General features: G+C 44.1%; 1 protein-coding gene across 2 annotated transcripts in view; it reads left to right on the top strand.

Annotated features, from left to right (window-relative positions):
* The first annotated feature begins 848 nt into the window (after positions 1-848).
* Positions 849-15,970, top strand: part of C3H1orf116 (chromosome 3 C1orf116 homolog) — a 43,723-nt gene continuing 28,601 nt past the window's right edge. The window contains exon 1 of one of the 2 annotated variants that reach the window (XM_077295175.1): positions 849-1,030. The gene's annotated coding sequence lies outside the window, so the exon portion shown is untranslated. Of the gene's footprint in view, positions 1,031-1,075; positions 1,297-15,970 lie in introns of those variants that run through there. The other variant, XM_077295176.1, reaches the window with a different exon arrangement.

Here is a 15,970-nt window from a genome sequence, read left to right as displayed (position 1 = left end):
TTTTCTCTGTAGGTAAGAAACACAGACGTTTTTAGAACGTTTCTACTGCGTAAATGTATCAAAAATGCATGTAATCAGCACATGACTGTATCAATTAATTTTGGTCAGAGCCAAATAGTAGGAAGAACCAAAAACAAAGCGGCTTTATGTAAAACATTACATCACAGCAAGAGATTAAAAAAAAAAGCAATGCATTATAAATGCAAGTAAAAAAAGCACTAAAAAATCAATGAAAAAACACAATAACCTAATTTACCTAATAGGTGCAGTAATGGTAGAGAAAATCTGCAACATCAAAAGCTCATCATGGGAACGAAAAAAAAGCTATGGCTCTCGGAGGAAGGGGAGATAGGAGCTACAGCAAAAAATAGGACAAAAAATTGCAAAAAAAAAAACCTAATATAAAACACTACCAAAAAGGTGACATGAGACAATTAGCAGACCCTTAGAAATTGTCCAGCTCTCACTACAATATCTAATGTCTATGGTGACCTTCACTCATGCACTTTGTGCGGGGTGGTGTACCGGACTATTATATTAGGGCACCTATGAATGTTAGCTAGATGGTAAAGTTCACATTAGCTGCCCTATAACCGGACTTTGATGTACTGTGTGTACTGTACTTGTGGGTGTGGTGGGAGGAGATGTCTTTATTAGACTTGGGGGAGTCCACTCTATAGATGTTGTGTGATCACAACTTGTACTTATTTAAACAAGGCTCTTTAACAGCCCATTAAACCAGGTCCCGGGCTGCAATGGGTTAACTCCCTGCAGCATTCCTGATGTACCTGCACATGCAGCAGGTCCAGGCTGGAGGGGTGTGATTGGCTGCAGCAGTCTGACTGTCCGCCCCCTCCATGAGCAGGTTATGGAGGGAGGGACAGACAGGTGAGTTTTAACCTGTGTTCTTGATTTCGGAAGGACGCAGAAAGGAGCCTGAGAGTTCTAGGAAAGGATTTCTTCTCCTGAGGATCTTCTGGAGGAGGCACAAGCCCTTTTACTAAGCCTATAGCTCCTGATCCTGGCAGCGGTGAGTTAATAAGTAACACTTTCTGTGTCACCTATAGACATAATGGACTGCAGACCATGGAAGCTCCTTCCCAACATGGCCTTCACCAGATTGCTTCATTTCTTAGCAAAAGTCATTTCTGAGAAGTGAAACCACAGTGTCTCAGCATTGTAGTCCTGTGCTGGAAGGAAACAAACTCTATCCTTATGTCTATGAGGCAGATTGTTAGCTGTGTGAGAGCAGGCGGTGTCTGGATTAACCCTGTGTGTGCTGGAGCAGCACTTTAGGTACGTTTTTTGACACTGTCAAAACTTGATTCCTTTCCTTCTTTGTTTCTGATCTTTTGCTCCCTTTAAGTAGCTGTTTTACCTGAAAAAGGCTCCGTACAGCGATCAATAACCAGTAAAGGGCTCGATCAGACGTTGGTGGTTTTTCTCACATGCAAAGAAAAAAAGTCTTCAGTTTTTACCCATTTAGTTTGCTTTTCCTGGATGAAAAAATAACTTCTCAAGGCAAACAGTAGGAGTGCCATCCATAATATATATTATTATATCTGAGACTTGGATCAAAAGCGGACAAGTCTCTGATCTTGCGCAGACCATTCAGTCCCCAAAAATATACTGGCACATGAACAGACCCATAGACCGATAGATACACTTCTATCCGTGAGAAAACCATTTGTCTAATGAGCCCTTACTGATAAAGGCGTTCAGAAAAAAGCTAATATTTATCTCCAGACTTATAAATTTCTATAGGTAAACATCACAGTCTCGTGTATTTGTTTTTCTAGTTTGTGGTGTTATGTTGTATGCTCACTGTATCTTCCATGACACTCCAATCGCCACCAATCTGAAAGCGATAACACAAAAGTTGTTGTTTTGGGAGTGAATGGGAGCCTTATAAGTTATGGTGTCACTGTCGTCCACTGACGTACGCTGGCAGGAATACACCCGTCCTATTAAATGATGGAATGTTGTATAAAGGAATGATTTAGAAACCCGCAGGCAGATCTTGTGTAACTATCTGGCAAAAAGACAAGTAAGGCGGCCCGCAGAGCTTATCTTCCATTCCTTACCCATGAGCTGGTGACTTTATAATCCGAAACACGTTTTCTCGAAACTCAATCGTCCACCTTTATTTGAAAGCGCTTTGTATCGTCCATGTCAGACCCTGCTGTGTAATTATATGGGACGTCTCTGGGCCTAATATAGTATAAAATACATATATTTCTGCACTGGAAAGTCTTTTTTCGGCAATCTAACACATGCACAATGGATACCATACAAAATGTCTGCATTCCATAGAGTAAGTGAATTCTTGCCACCTGCCTGTGTAATGTGCACGAGATATTATCAGGCTGAGATGATCTATTTTCTATTCTGCAGACATTATAACTTGCCTTGTACATGCTGAATGCCTTCACTTTATTTGCCTGTGATATTGTTTTCTCAGCAGATATGGGGAAACGCTTATCATAGTTGTCACAAGGATTAGGTTTGCTAAAGGTTTACAGACTGTAGAAAAGTGCTGACTTTTTTTCTGTTTGCCATATGCTTGTACACTGGCCACGTCACTTGTGGCACTCGCCTTCATCTTCAGTTCATCGCTGGGCTTGGCACTGAGCATATTTACAGTAGGAGAATCCAGGCTAGAAGCCTACTAAGCCTTCACAAGAGCCGGAAAGCAAAGGTCCTGTTCACATCTGCAGGAAAAGATCTTTTCAGATGTGTATAATTTTGATATAATTTTTTTTTTTTTTCTCGGATCACACGCCATGGTGGAAACCTGAATCAAGTAACGCTGGTCTGAGAGTCTAAAGCTGTGTTTACACATGCATCCAAGAAAACAATACCTATTATTTCCTCCCTCTTCCTAACCATCCCACCTTCTCCCCCATTAAAGGACTTGTTTCCTTTTCGGACAACACCCTTTTTGATCACTAGGTTCCCTTTATTATAAAATAACCGCTATACTCCGCTCCTGTACAGGTGCCATTCCAGCTGTGTTGGTACTGGCTCATGGCTCTTCCGAGGTTCACATGACATGGTCACCCAGGGGCCCTGCAACAAGTTAGCGACCGCATCGTTCTACCGTTCTTTGACCAAATTGGCCATCAAGAGCTGCTGCTTTTACCTCCGGGAGAGCCAGTGCAGACACTACTGGAATGGCGCCTGCATCGGATGTGAGTGTATAGCTGGTACTTTATAAGGGAGAACTTAGTGATTGAGAAGGGGTTGTCCGAGTAGAGAAAAACCCCCTTCATGCTTTATCTCTCTCCCATCAGATGGCATCATTCATAAATGCGCCCACTTTATTTTCTCGTCCTTTTTCCCCACTGGGGCAGGTAGACTGATGAACTTTTTTTTTTTTCTTTTGTCTCTTAGCAAGGGATCAGTTAAAAGTTGATAGGACTCTGAAATACAAAGTGTCTTCCTTGTTGGTGGTGTGTTTTTTTTTTTATACAGATCCCAACAGACTTTAATGGCTGAGTCTGATTCACAAAATGGATCAGAATAGGACATACTCAGAGTCTCACGGTCCGGACACTCAGATCGGTTTTTAAAATGGATGTGTGTACAGGCTCATTCACGTGGCCGTATTATCGGTCAGAGTATGATCCGCCAAAACATCGGATCAATGTTCCTTAGACACTGTCCTGGGAAAAACATTGCTGCATACTCGAGTTTGATCCAATTTTCGAACCACACTCTGATATGCAGGTCAATGAGCGCGTAGGACACATCAGATGACAACTGAACGTGGTCTGATTTTCATGGACCTACAGAATGGAGAGGATGGAGCACATCCAAGAAAATCAGATAGCGCGGTGATCATATGCTGATCTTACTCTGATCAGTGCGTGATTATCATAATTGAAGCAATTTTTTTTTTTCTCCTACCAATACCAAAAATCTGCTTGTTTGCACCTAGCCTACAGATCATTGTTGGGGTATGTTCACTGAGTGCCGACGGTGAAAAGAACTGATCTCACAAAGATGGCACTATGGCCAATGTTAATTAATTGGGCGGTTGAGATGAAATCCTGTTGACTTTCCTTGAATGTATAGGGTGAAATTGTGTCAAATTTTCATGTAACACTTGTATTTATTGTGGAAACTTGGCAAAACATCTGCTGAATCTAGTCTTACCCCCTACAGTATGCAACATGATGCAACATATTCACATGAGAATTCAGGACCATGATCTGCCCACTTTTTTTGTATTTTTTTTTTTTTGCAGCAATTTTCTTACTGGCGAGAGTAAGTTTTGCTGCAGAAAAAAACACAGCAAAAAAACGCAATATGGGAACTTAGCCTCATAAAGAGTTTTATGTATTATGGGTATTTAAAGATAGAGATTGACAGCAATGAGGAACATAATAGAAATGGCTTGGAGGTCCCCCTTAATTTTAATGACCAGCTGAGGGGAAAACCAACAACTAGGGGATGATCATAATATTCTGTGAAGGGGCCAATGGCCATAAAGGTTCCCAAGCTATTAATAATAGTTTGCTTAGCCTTTACTAATTATAGTTATCCCTAAAAAAAAAAAAAAAAAAAACTCGGGATCCCCCTATATTTATTAACCAGTTAAGGCTAAACAGAGAGCTGTAGGCTGATATTAATAGCCTTGGAAGGGGTTATGGATATTGGCCCCCTCCCACACTAAGATCCTTTTCCTCCCCAGAAATGTTGCATCCAGTAGATGCACCAATTCTGCCTCTTAGGGCTCATTTCCACTTGCGAGGAAAAAGGACGAGTGCAATCCGATAAAAAATGTTATTTAATAGGTGTCTTTTCATTTGCTATTTTTTTTTTTTTTTTTTCCTCAGCCGAAATCGGACTGAGAAAAATCTGGATCGGCTGAGAAAAAAATCGCAGCATGCTGCGATTTGCTGCGAGTCTCGGACGAGACTCGCCAATGCAAGTCAATGGGTGCGTGAAAAAAAACGGATGGAATACGGACCATCCGTATTCCGTCCGTTTTTTTTACGGATACATTACCATTCTGTGGCATAGAACACTGTAAAATGGTCCTGTAAATGACTGTATAAAAATAGTTGCAGAGAAAAAAAACGGATTGCATACGGATGTCATACGGATGTAAAACGGATGGTGCGATTAAAAATCGCATTGCACTCGCATAACACTCGCATGACAATCGCATGACAATTGCATACTCTACATTCGTTTTTTCGGTCCAGATTACGGACCGTTTTTTCTCTTGCAAGTGGAAAGGGACCCTTAGGGCTCATTTCCACATGCGAGGCACACGTCCGTATCTCGCATGTGGAAACCAAGCTGTGGAGCCGGCACTCCAGAGCGGAGCGTGCGGCCGCATAGGAACACATGGAGCTGCACAGCTCCGCTCCAAAGTGCCGGCGCCAGAGCTTGGTTTCCACATGCGAGATACGGACTTGTGCCTCGCATGTGGAAAGGGACCCTTAGCCTCCTAATTGCAGTGGCAAGTCTGATAATAGTTGTGGGGGTTGATGTTAGTTGTTTTTATGTTCATTAGCATGAAGCCCAGGAGTTAGTAATGGAGGCATTTATTAGACCCCTCCATTATTAAATTTGACTACAGGGTTAGTAAAGACAAAGTCAAGTCCTTTAATTTAAATAAACACTCTGACTCTTTTTGCCCATTTATTCTCCAAAAAACAAAAAAAGCAAAGTTATACTCTCTCACCTTTCCACCGAAAATGTTTAATTCCCATGACAATCTGGATGGTTTGGTGAGTGGTCATATCGGTAACGTGACCGTTCACCACGCCAGTCAGAGCTTGAGAAAGCGGCTGTGTTATCTACGGTAACCTTAAATACGTCACCGCCGGTCACAAGCAGACATTAAATTTCTTCTTGCTATGTGAGTACGCAATGAGTGTGCGCAGCATTTTACAGTTCCAACGAATGGATGGGACTTGGATATCTCATGCCCATTGTGATGTGATTTTCTATAATTCAGGGTAAAATGACCTGATGTACAAAAAAACAGCAACATCAAATACTCATCGTGGGAACGTAGCCTTAGGCTCCGTAATATAATATCAAGAACATTAGCTATCTGCGTATGCACCGTGTAGGAAAATAAACCGATACATTTGGAAACCAGTGTGATAACCTGTGGTCCATCAGTAGCATAGAAATGTATCATGATTTACCTTACACCATCTTGATAACTTCTCATATGTTATCCAGCTTAAAAGGATTAAAATAACATAAAATTGCACAAGCTACAGACCTGATGTCAAGCAAAGGTTTGAATCACTTTCTTATTTTAATAAAAATGTTTCGACGTTTGAAATTTCACCCCTGTACTGACCAGCTATGTCAATATGGGTGTATTATGGACAAGGCCAGTTTTAGACAAATTGGGGCCCTAGGCAAAATTCTAAGTGGGGGGGGGGGTCCCCATGTCCATATAAAAACACGTACATGTTATACCGATATCGGTGTCACCACTGTTTTCAATCAGTGTGCCATCCGTGTTTTTTCATTTATGGTTAATGGAAATGAAATTACAAAGCTTCTCATATACTTTCCATGTTAAACACAGATGGCACACGGACAGCACATGCACGGCATGTTTACACAGACTCAGAGGCATAGCTAGGGTTTTGGTTCAGGAAGGGCGAAACGTCTGAGTGGGCCCCTAACCAGGTAACCTTGATTACAACTCGGTGACGCGCCCTAATACTGGAGGAGAACCTCAGCAGATGACCGCGCTGTTACTGAAGATAATCTCTATATAAAGGAACAGATGATTGGCCTCGGAGGCCAAAACATCCAACACCGCGGAGACACCATCACGTGTTTCTCAACGCAGTGATCCAGAACACTGCCCCCATCCCTTATGGGAAATATGCAAATTCATGTAGGATAGCTGCGGAGACACCATCACGTGTTTCTCAACGCAAGCCAGATTCCTACTCCACACTGATGAGGGGTAAACACCCCGAAACAGCTGTCTGTGGATGGATACCATGCTTGGCATAGGTGGTTTTCCTGTATTGGATGTTTTCCTTTATTGGATGCTGCCCTTCCCGTGGTTGTTCCTTCCCGGGGAAAGGTCTGGCTATTCACTGCTTGCGTTGAGAAACACGTGATGGTGTCTCCGCAGCTATCCTACATGCAATCTCTATATAAAGACCAATATTGATATTACCGCCATATGGTCAGTGGTAGATACCAGTCCTACAGAACATATAAGAGATCACAGCACAGTTACAGATAATGACTTGCCGCTGACGTTCTTTCTGATGGAATTGTTCATTTTTCCCGTCTTTTCCATCTGACCCAGACTGACATGACGACTTTTTCCAGCTACAACTCGTCTGCAGAGAATACAATAAAGACATATTAACTTCTCATATTCCAGCCCCATCACCATCTACTCCCAACCTGCACAAACTCCTCATCCTGCTGATACTCCAATTCTGAGCCGCTGCTGCCGTATGTGACCCTATTACTGCACCTGCTACCCCAATACTGAGCCGCTGCTGCCGTATGTGACCCTATTACTGCACCTGCTACCCCAATACTGAGCTGCTGCTGCCATATGTGACCCTTACTGCACCTGACACCCCAATACTGAGCCACTACTGCCGTATGAGACCTCATTACTGCACCTGCTACCCCAATACTGAGCCGCTGCTGCCGTATGTGACCCTATTACTGCACCTGCTACCCCAATACTGAGCCGCTGCTGCCGTATGTGACCCTATTACTGCACCTGCTGTGCGGTTCTCTGTGCACTCTAAATTCTAAAGCAACTCTCTACAATATAGTGATGCCGGGGGCAAGTGCCCTAGAAAACAGTGCCCATATTTTGCCCCTAGAAAGTAATAATGCCCTGTGTGCCCCTTTGATAGCCACAGTAACCTGAGTTCCCCTATAACAATAAGTGCCCACTTTACATTTAATGAAGTCCCGAGTCTCCCCCTGTGCAGCTCCCCTATACACAGCATGATGCTCTCTTATACACAGTATAATGCACCCACACAGTATACTGACTCCTTAGTAGCCCCCAAACTGATGGCTCCAACAATGTATAATGACCCCCCACTCTGTAATCTACACACTGTATGATGGCCCCCTTGATAGCCTCCATATACAGTAGCCTAATGCACCAAATAGTCCACAATATAGTATAATGCACTCCCCATAGGCAGACTCTATAGCATATAGCAGCACCCCCATAGGCAGACCCTGTAATGAGGCAGCACCCCCATAGGCAGACACTGTAATAAGGCAGCAGCACCCATTAAAAAAAAAAATTAAATAAATACCTCTCTTCATCCTGGTTCCTGCGCTGCTCCCTCTGATCTCCTGACAGCGGGCGCCAGGCAGTGACGTCATCGTGCCCGCTGTCAGTCTCGGCGACGTGAGACGCCGACACTGACAGGGATGATGGGAGAAGGAGCGCTGCGCTCCTTCTCCCATCGATGCGATCAGCTGTATTGGCTAAATGCCGGTACAACTGATCTTTCGATGACGGATGGGGGGCCCACTGCTGGCACCGGGCCCCCCCGCCTGCTCAGGGGTCCCATGCCGGGCGGCAGAGCAGGGAGATCGATTCTCCCTTCTCTTCCACAGAATGTAATTGTATCAGTTACAGTAGCGTTTACAGTTACAGTAGCGTAGCTCCTGGTGGGCCCCCTCAGAGCACCAGGCGCCCGCACCCTCTGGCCCCCCCGGTAGCTACGCTACTGCACAGACTCATAGACTTACTCATAGACTTGTATTGGCCCTTGTCATCTGTGGTGCTGGGAAAACATGGACATGAGTGCAGCACCAGAGGTCAAATAGGGCACACGTGGCATCTGAAAAATATGATGGGTTGTGTGAAGGGGGCTATGCAGTCACATAATAGAAAACAGCAGAATTGCCATATTTTTCTACATCCTACCTCACAATCAGCAGAATACAATGAGATTAAAAAAAAAAAAGTCTTGCATGTCCCCCAAACTACTCTACTAAATCCCCTCTGGCTCTGTGGCCGATGGTTTGTGGTCCCTGATGGTTATTATTCACTTTGCAGCTATAATATAAGGTGAAGCCACCAGACCCCTGCAGCCCAGTGCTGACAGTGGCGGAGACCCCTGGAGCCGCAAAACCACTGCAGCCCAGTGCTGAGACTGGCAGAGACCCCCAAAGCATCAGTGCTGGAGCCGCGGGTAATTTATAATTTCATGCTAATTATTTTTACATTTTCAGAAAACCTCTGTAGTGTTGGTTCCAACCCACCATTTTTGCTGTGGATTGATCTACAGTGTTGGCAGGAAATATTCAGCGTTTGTACAGCCTTTTCTCTTGCATTTTTGTGTCCCATTCATTTTGAATAGTTAAAGAAACGCTGAAAGACGACCGCAACAGATTTATAAAAAAAGGAAAAAAGTGTCTGTCTGTCGGCAGTATGGTAGACTGCACTATTCCATACAATAGTTTATTAAGCCCTGTTCCCACTGCGCTCCTGCGTGCATCCGGGTGCTCTGCCTGAATCCCCCTAAGATAGGATTCACATATATTCCTGACTGGGCCACAGACTGCACCGACACAAGCAGAGATCAAAGGAATTTATTTTTTTTCTTAAATTGACTGATTTTCTTAGGGTAGGTGCACACAATCAGGAATTGGCAGTGCTTTGGATGCAGCACACGTCCATATGTGACCACTGAACCATGCGGATTCACTGCATCCAATACATTGTACGGGTGACATTTATTGCGTTTCCGCAAGATAAATACACATGTAGTGATCTGGAAAGATGAGCCGTGTGTCCGTCTCCGCTGCTGAGCCACGGGCGTCTATGGATGCAAAGTGGGCATGGGGTTTCTTGAGATCCCATCCACTATGCTGTAACATCTGGATGCCGCTCAAGTACACAATGTCCAACCCCCAGCAATTACTGATCATGAGCACATGCCCCTCAGAGTCTGTGTGTTTTTTCGTCTAAGGGTCCCTTTCCACTTGCGAGATAAAAAACGGTCCGTAATCTGGACCGAAAAAACGGATGGAACGTATGCGATTGTCATGCGAGTGTCATGCGAGTGTTATGCGAGTGCCATGCGATTTTTTAATCGCACCATCCGTATGACATCAGTATGACATCCGTATTGCTGTCCGATTTTTTACGCACCAGTGTCCTTTGAAAAGCCGGCAATTCAGCGCTGTGTACAGTAAAATCACACTGACAGGTTAGAATAGAGTAGATATATGCACATAGAATGTGTATATATACATATATACATGTCAGTGAGACACCTATATATGTATATTTATATTTAATGCAGCGCTAGATAGCATAAAAGCCTCTAATTCAATTGCCGGCTTTTTCCTTCTCCTTCACAAACCCGACAGGATATGAGACATGGTTTACATACAGTAAACCATCTCATATCCCCTTTTTTTTTGCATATTCCACACTACTAATGTTAGTAGTGTGTATGTGCAAAATTTGGCCGCTGTAGCTGCTAAAATAAAGGGTTAAATGGCGGGAAAAATTGGCGTGGGCTCCCGCGCAATTTTCTCCGCCAGAGTGGTAAAGCCAGTGACTGAGGGCAGATATTAATAGCCAGGAGAGGGTCCATGGTTATTGGCCCCCCCGTGGCTAAAAACATCTGCCCCCAGCCACCCCAGAAAAGGCACATCTGGAAGATGCGCCTATTCTGGCACTTGGCCACTCTCTTCCCACTCCCTGTAGCGGTGGGATATGGGGTAATGAAGGGTTAATGCCACCTTGCTATTGGAAGGTGACATTAAGCCAGATTAATAATGGAGAGGCGTCAATTATTACACCTATCCATTATTAATCCAATTGTTTGAAAGGGTAAAAAAACACACACACACGTGATTAAAAAGTATTTTAATGAAATAAACACAGCGGTTGTTTTAATAATTTATTGCTCTCTCATTCCATTTTCATACCCTCGCTTGGCAAAACAATAAACACACAAGATACATACCCTCTCTGATGAACTGTCACGTCCCACGAAGTAATCCATCTGAAGGGGTTAACTAATATTACAGGCAGAGCTGCGATAATCCACTCGCTCGTACCTGTAATCCCCGGGTGCTGAAAGGAAAGCAGTGATCTGTACTTACATTCAGTCGCGGTGATGCGCCCCTGCTGGATGTTCTCATGAACTGCAGCCTGGGAACTTTTTCCCACGCTACAGGTCATATGAGGACATCCACCAGGGGGCGCATCAACGCGACTGAAGGAAATGTAGGTCAATGACCTATAGTTACCTTCAATCGCGGTGATGCGCCCCCTGGTGGATGTCCTCATATGACCTGGAGCGTGGGAAAAAGTTCCCAGGCTGCAGTTCATGAGAACATCCAGCAGGGGCGCATCACCGCGACTGAATGTAAGTACAGATCACTGCTTTCCTTTCAGCACCCGGGGATTACAGGTACGAGCGAGTGGATTATCGCAGCTCTGCCTGTAATATTAGTTAACCCCTTCAGATGGATTACTTCGTGGGACGTGACAGTTCATCAGAGAGGGTATGTATCTTGTGTGTTTATTGTTTTGCCAAGCGAGGGTATGAAAATGGAATGAGAGAGCAATAAATTATTAAAACAACCGCTGTGTTTATTTCATTAAAATACTTTTTAATCGTGTGTGTGTGTTTTTTAACCCTTTCCAACAATTGGATTAATAATGGATAGGTGTAATAATTGACGCCTCTCCATTATTAATCTGGCTTAATGTCACCTTCCAATAGCAAGGTGGCATTAACCCTTCATTACCCCATATCCCACCGCTACAGGGAGTGGGAAGAGAGTGGCCAAGTGCCAGAATAGGCGCATCTTCCAGATGTGCCTTTTCTGGGGTGGCTGGGGGCAGATGTTTTTAGCTATGGGGGGGCCAATAACCATGGACCCTCTCCTGGCTATTAATATCTGCCCTCAGTCACTGGCTTTACCACTCTGGCGGAGAAAATTGCGCGGGAGCCCACGCCAAGTTTTTCCGCAATTTAACCCTTTAATTTAATAGCTAGATCCCCCAAATTGTGCACACAGACACTTGTTACATTAGTGAAGAGGAATATGTAATAAAAAAAGGGATATGAGATGGTTTACTGTATGTAAACCATGTCTGATATCATGTCGGGTTTGTGAAGGAGAAGGAAAAAGCCGGCAATTGAATTAGAGGCTTTTAAGCTATCTAGCGCTGCATTAAATATAAATATACATATATAGGTGTCTCACTGACATATATATATGTATATATACCTATTCTATGTGTATATATCTTCTCTATTCTAACCTGTCAGTGTGATTTTACTGTACACCGCACTGAATTGCCGGCTTTTCAAAGGACACTGGTGCGTAATAATCGGACAGAACTCGCATGTTGCGAGTGCTGTGCGATTTTTTTTCTCGCACCCATTGACTTGCATTGGCGAGTCTCGTCCGAGAATCGCAGCAATACGCAGCATGCTGCGATTTTTTTCTCAGCCGATCCAGATTTTTCTCAGTCCGATTTCGGCTGAGAAAAAAATCGCAAATGAAAAGCCACCTATTAAATAACATTGGTCAGAGTGCAATCCGATTTTTAATCGGATTGCACGCATCCGTTTTCCTCGCAAGTGGAAAGGGACCCTTAGTGTCCACCTTTCTGTGGCTGATGGGACAGACACATTCAGAAAAAAAAAAAAATCACATGTGGAATTCATTTGAACTCCATACCTGTCATTGCAATCTATGGTTCTATACAGGATTCAGGCAGAACGCATCGGGAGCAGTAAAGAAAGACGGTGTGAACAGGCCCTAATGTAAGACACAGACATACCGTATTTTTCGGATTATAAGATGCACTTTTTTTAACCAAAATCTTTGGGGAAAATGGGGGTGCGTGTTATAATGCAGTTATACCTTACCGGACGCGGTGGAGCAGGGTCCAGGGTCTATGCAGGCTGGGATGACTGGGTGATCGCATGTGCGGTGCACCGCTTCGGGTCTCATTTTCCCAGGAGTACACCACATAGGAAACCATGCCTTGCAACTGGGGCGGCACGGTGGCTCAGTGGTTAGCACTGGAGCCTTGTAGCGCTGGGGTCCTGGGTTCAAATTCCACCAAGGACAATATCTTCAAGGATTATGTATGACCTTCCCGTGTTTTCATGGATTTTCTCCGGGTACTCCAGTTTCCTCCTACATTCCAAAGATAAGGAATTTAGATTGTGAGCCCCATTGGGGACAGTGCCACTAATGTCTGTAAAGCGCTGTGGAATTAATAGCGCTATGTAAATGAGTAAAAATAAATACATAAACTGCGGGGGTTCTGGCCTTTTACAAAATGTCAGCAGAGCCCCCACAGCACATACACCCGCAGAGGTGCGCAACACATCCAAACACGCCCATCAGCAACTCTCCAGCAGCGACCCTGCTTCACCGCAGCCACCACACCCCAGTAAGCAATAAGATGCATGGATTATAAGAAGCACCACCATTTTATTAAGACACATTTTTTTTTCCTATTTTTCTTAAAATTTGGGGTGCGTCTAAAAATCCAGAGCGTTGTATAATCCGCAAAATACGGTTAACTGATTCCTATTATAGTGACACTACAATTACAGAACTATATATGCAGCACATATACACACTATACATGTACACACATTATATATACTTTATAAATATAGAAACACGCACTATATAAATACGGAAACATTCAGCTTATATACAGTATGCTCACATACTTATACAGCTTATATATATTAATACACAATATACTGCACACATATAGTTACAAATATAATATATACTACATATATTCGCATGCACCCCAGGTGTACACAATGACTATATACTCTGTGTGTGTGTGTATATATATATATATATATATATATATATATATATATATATATATATATATATATATATATATATATATATATATATATATATATATATATATATATATATATATTTTCACTCACTCACTCACTCACTCACTCACTCACTCACTCACTCACTCACTCACTCACTCACTCACTCACTCACTCACTCACTCACTCACTCACTCACTCACTCACTCTTCTGTGGCTTCACTTGTACAGATCCATTCCCAGGACAGTGCTAGGAGCGGCCATGATGAGGACACACAGGGCTGCAGGCATCTTCCTGGCCCGGCTCTGACCTATGTCTGCTGTGCTGTAATCGGGCCCCTCCCCCTCAACTTGTAACCTGACTGCAGGGAGAAAGAGAGAGGGGCTGGAGGGGGGGTTTGGGAGAGACCCTCGGACTACAGAGGATGTACAGCATTATTCACTGCTGTACACCCTCTGGAAACTTCATAAAGGGGCTGCAGACGCAGGGGGCCCCCTTTGTGAGTAGGGCCCCCAGGTGTTTGCCTGCCCCAAACGCCGGCCCTGATTATGGATAAGGTGTGGCAACGCCCCCCCCCCTTCCAATTCAACACCAGTCAGTTAAGAAATGCGCCTAATTCATTTGTTACGTGACATGTGCCTCTTAAAGGGAACCTGTGACCCCCAAAATGGAAGTTGAGCTAAGCCTACCGGCATCAGTGGCTTATCTACATTCTGGAATGCTGTAGATAAGCCTCGATGTAACCTGAAAGATGGGGGAAAAAAGAGGTTGGAATATACTCACCCGTGGGCGTCGCGGACCGGACCGCGACACCCATCGGACCGGACCGCGACACCCATCGGACCGGACTGCAGCGGGGAACGCCCCTGGGTGAGTATAATATAACCTCTTTTTCTCCTCTTTCAGGTTACATCGAGGGCTTACCTACAGCATTCCAGAATGCTGTAGATAAGCCCCTGATGCCGGTGGGCTTAGCTCACCTTCCATTTTGGGGGTGACGGGTTAATGAATTTGGTGCATTGTACTCCAGCGACCAGTCATTAATATTGGCATATGGAATGCTAGACCTAATGAATCGGCCCCTTTGTTTCCGATTCATGGACATTCTCTGTAAGGTCTATTTCGCACACCCAACATGCCTGGTCGATGATTAAGTCACAATGTCCAGACCAGCCTTGGGTGTCCTGACCCCAACTCAACAGCCGTATTTAGACCTTGAATATTATCCATGAGAAACTGATAATGCTTTAGCGTAGGAGAGAAGATAAATATGATGTTGGTACAGTCTTTTGGAGACATTCATGCTCACTGTTCAGGACTTCAAAAAAGGAGTCAGTACATTCTAGGGCATATAAATCTGAGCCTACAGCAAAAGATACTTTGTAAAGTCTGATTCCATTCTTTTTCTACAGTCATGTACATGTCCTTAGCAGATTAATGTAACATACTCATTGAATGTCTCAATGTATGAGGCATATGCTAGCTATTCATTGTTCTTTATTTCTGACACTTAAAGTATGTTCTGAAATGTGCTATGCCGATGTCAGGCAATGACTAAAGTCTTGAAAAATCTCTTACTGGACAACCCCAGTTTAATCTCTTCAGGGCCCCATACTGTACAAATAATTCTATACTCTTCTTCTGCAGATACATCCTTTTATCTATGTTGGCGTTTCTCTTCCAGAGAAGTCACGTGGCTTGTCAAGGAAAGGCCGTACTGGGCCCCTGGCCCTCAAGGGAGGCCAGCATGATGGGGTCACGAGGAATGGCAGAGCCTCAGGGTGGGCAAGGGCAAGTCGGGGTTAATTAGTTTGCTTGGGCTGTGTACTTTTGAATTTGGACGGGGGGGGGGGGGGGGGCGGGGTTTGGATGAGTCAGAGAGGAGCAAGCAGGGGGAGCTTACTGAGGGGGTGATTTGGATAAGAAACTGACGATTTCACCTCAGCAACTGCCATGCTCACCTGCTGGTCCGGAGGTGGCTGAAATCCCCACCCACCCTCCCTTTTTCTTGTTTCGATTTTGTTTAATCGCGTTTATTAATCGCATTGCCACCTGGCTTCCACACGTTCTCTCCTGTGACACCCCCACCTTTATCATGGGTGATTTTAACATTCCCATTGCT

The sequence above is a fragment of the Ranitomeya variabilis genome, chromosome 3 (assembly GCF_051348905.1).
Source record: "Ranitomeya variabilis isolate aRanVar5 chromosome 3, aRanVar5.hap1, whole genome shotgun sequence".
Lineage (NCBI taxonomy): Eukaryota > Metazoa > Chordata > Amphibia > Anura > Dendrobatidae > Ranitomeya > Ranitomeya variabilis.
This window is presented reverse-complemented; position numbering and strand designations above follow the sequence as displayed.